Source organism: Macaca thibetana, chromosome 12, assembly GCF_024542745.1.
Source record: "Macaca thibetana thibetana isolate TM-01 chromosome 12, ASM2454274v1, whole genome shotgun sequence".
Taxonomy (NCBI): Eukaryota; Metazoa; Chordata; class Mammalia; order Primates; family Cercopithecidae; genus Macaca; species Macaca thibetana.
In genome coordinates, this window is record NC_065589.1 from 97,021,970 (window position 1) to 97,026,091 (window position 4,122).

A 4,122-nucleotide genomic window follows, 5' to 3' on the forward strand; every position below is an offset into this window, starting at 1 on the left:
ACCTCAAAGAAATCTTTAATGTTTACCTTTCATTACTGCATATACCAACCAGTTTGACACATTGATTCTAAGTGTCCAAAGCCATCTGTATTTTTTTATTTTTTATTTTTCAATATAGCCACTAGGGCTAAGTTTGTCTAAGTCACGCCTCACAGACGGCATGTGGCCTGGGAGAGCTTTGAGTGTAGCCGAACACAGATTCATAAACTTTCTCAAAACATTATGAGTTTTTTGTGATGTTTTTAATTTTAGCTCATCAGTTATTGCTAGTGTTCGTGTATTTTATATGTGGCCCAAGACAATTCTTCTTCTAAGGTGACCCAGGGAAACCAAAAGATTGGACACCCTTGTTAGGCAATCACTACATTTGTTTGGATGTTCTGAAAAAATAACGTTTTTTGCTTTGGACACAAGGAAAGGAAGCCTTCTCAAATTTGCTCAAGTAGAAAATGTGGTGGGAAGGAAAATTAGGCCTCACTTGGGGCAGTATCTGAGGCAATGGGTGAGGATAAGTCATTGTTTCTTTCAGGTTTTCTATTTCTTGTTCTCTCTTAACTGGTATCTGCTCTCTATTGCCATAATATTATTCATAAGACTCCAAAATGCTTTGCTGTAAAATTGAGTGAGTAAGACTTTTTAGCTAATCATTATACAAAAATCTCTCTAGGTATCTTAGTTAAAATTCCCAAAAAGAAAAATGTAGTTGAACTAGGTCACACAGCATAAGTTTCTGTCCAGCCTAAATCTACCCCCTAAAAGTCACAGATTCAAAATCCGTACATCTTTTCTGAAGCAATGGTGCCATGGTTGAGCAGACCCAACTCAGCAGATTGTATAGTGGAGATAAGATTACTTGAAAAAAGCTGGAGAGAGTAGAAAGTGATAGACAACTCTATCATAAGTGTAATGTATTTCTATATCTAAATGTTCATTATTAATCAACTTCATATTTTTCTCATTGTAGGCCAACCTACAACCTACCAAATATAGTTTGGAGCAAAGATATTCCCTTTTTCTTGACTTGTTTGATTTATTTACTTTTCCTAATAAACACTGTATTAGTCAGCTGTGATGCGGTAGTAAACAGTTCAAAAATTACAGTGGATTTTAACCAATATCTGACTTTTCATTGACATGTATTACTTGCTCACTTCACATGTAATGGTCGTTTCGTGTGTTATGTGTCAGACACATGATAAAGGACTGGCCACCATTTGTGACATAATATTCTTATGGAAGAGAAAAAAGGACAGAAGAGCTGGGAGAACTGGATGCTATCTCTTAAAGATTCTGCTCAGATGTGGTGCATATTACCTCTGCTCAGGTTACATTGGCCAAACTATATCATGTGGTCAGAACTAACAATGTATTTGGATTATACTTCTCATACTAACAAGGTATAGGAAATTACCTAATTGTGAATGAAAGTGTATGATCTCTTTCCAGGATAGGATGGGAACAAGAAATTGGGGACCATACTACGAACCTACCACAAATTACTATAATGACTCACCATGAACACTAATAAACTTCAACTCTTTATTCCAGTGATTTTCAAAATATGATGCAGATCCATGAGGCTCCTTGGAGGTGCTATGTCAAAGCCAAGATAAATTTAGAAGAGCAAGGTTCTGTGCCCTTCCTTACACAATACTCTGCTTTTATCTATTTTATATGTTAGATACTTGTGTTTGGTTTATTTGTGGGGGAAATAATAGGTTTCCTTACTTTCAGAATAATGTTTAAAAGTATTTTCTTTTCTTGACAATCAAGATCTTCTCTCATATAATGCCAGTCTGGTTAGTAAAATTCAGTGTCCCTATTATTTTTCATTCACTTTGGTCTTCCACCAAAACTCACTGTTCTTAATTTGTTTGCTATGTCACCTATTTTTTTCTCTTTGAATTTCTTTACTTCATTCTTATCACACAGACATTACGCCCTTTTGACTTTTATTGCATCATCAATGCTTTGCAAATTTTACCTGCATTCATTTGCTAGATGGTAACATGGGGCCATAGACTGGGTGGCTCAAACCACAGAAATTTACGTTCTTACAAATGGGAGCTAGATGTTCAAGATCAAGGGTGTCCTCAGGGTTGCTTTCTTCTAATGCCTCGCTCCACCTTGTAGAGATGGCCATTGCCTCCAGTGTCCTCACATGGCCTTCCCTCTGTGTGTGTCTGTGTCCTAATCTCTTCATATTAGGACACCAATTATATTGGACTAAGGCCTACCCATATGATCTCATTTTACCTTAATTATCTATTTAAAGACACTGTCTCCAAATATAGTCCCATGCTAAGGTGCTGGGGATTAAAGCTTTAGCATCTGAATTGTGGAGGGTCACAATTCAGCCCACAACACTGTCTTTCAGTTTTAGGTGATAATACTCACTCAGTTCTTATTAAAATAAATTTTCAAAATATATTAGATTCATCATAAGTCTGTTGCAAACAATAGAAAAAAGGAATATTTTTAATATCTTTCAATAGCTAATCTAGTGGACTGAGTTAAACAGGTAACTACTGTCAATCATACACAACTAAATTTTGCATTATTGGACTCCTATCTTTCTTTTAGCTACATAATCATGTTGCTGATGAGGTCTTTCCTGGCCACAGCTCCAATACTTACCTACTTGCTCCCTTACACTTACCTCACTTATTCCAATGCGTTCTTTCATTTGTTGCACTTTACTTGTTTACTGCATTTCTCTGTCATCTGTTTTAATTTCCAACAAGTCGAGGAACTCGTCTGCCTTATACATCCACTACTGAATCAGTTGTGCTAATCTGATGCTGGGCACATTGTAGTGATTCAATGACTATGTCTTGATAAAATAAATGCAGGAGAAATAGTGTCAGATATCAAAAGGTGAGAGTAGGCACAGAAGCAAGAAATCGGGCTGTCAAACAATTCAACGAAGCCAGTAGTTTAATATTTCACAATAAATCCTAATTATCAATGTAATGCAAAACAATATCTTGGGGAACTATAACATTTTCTTCTAAAGGGCACTGAACAATCACTAAGCTAGTAGATAATTGATTATAATTTAAATAAGATAATGAGGAATAAGTTACCATTATGTTCTACAAATATTTTCACACCCATGAAAGAAAATAAACATAATATACATATAATATACTTTGAATACACTGAATAATGCATTGAATGTACTTTCAATATATAACTGCGATTAAATATTAGAGGACTTTTTTCTTTCTTTAAAATTTAACATGTTCACCCTCCAGAAAATGTTTCTTGACTATAATTACAATGTATACACATATTATCCTTAGGTTCTACTAAATCTATCTTTCTTTATATATATTTTACACACACACAGATGTCATTATAATTATCATTAAAGTGACAAGTTATCCATGTTGAAACTCTAACAAATAGGGGTGTCACAGTGGCGTTTTGGGAAGAAAAACCTTGCCTTCGATCCCATATCCTTTTCATGAATCTAGCTCATTGATGCAAAATATTAAACTATTGAACAAGAAAATAGATTCTATGCAAGAGATAGTTCCTTTAGAGGTACGAAATTTATAGGACCAAAGACTAGATTGTCTGAGGATAAAATTCAAAATAACCATGGAGGAAATAACATGAGGATTTAATTCTTTCCCAAGGAAAATTGTGAAGAAGAGAAAATAATCTAATACTAACCTACAAGCTAATGAGGGTTAACTATGAAATAAAAATTTCAAAAAACCTGGTATACATGTGTTGCTCTTACTGTTTTCTTCTATCAAAATAACTAGTGAAATAGTAGAGAATTTGTACATATCTTTATATTCTGCTTTAAATACTTTTGTTGATTGAATGTAATTTTGCATGACAAGATATATAAATGACTTTTTTGATAAAATTTCCAATAAAAGCAAAAAGAAACACAGCAACAAGTGAAAAGCAAGGGCGTTTGTCATTTCAAGCGTATAACTCTACCTTATTACTTTCTAAATATCTTATGCCTTATTTTTGCTCTTGCTTCTGTTTACACATTCAGGTGGCAAAAGTTAACGTTATATTGTCAAAAAGCAAATGAAATTATTTGACTAAATTTAAAATTAAAGTTATAATAAAGTGACTATAATTATGCTTTTCCCT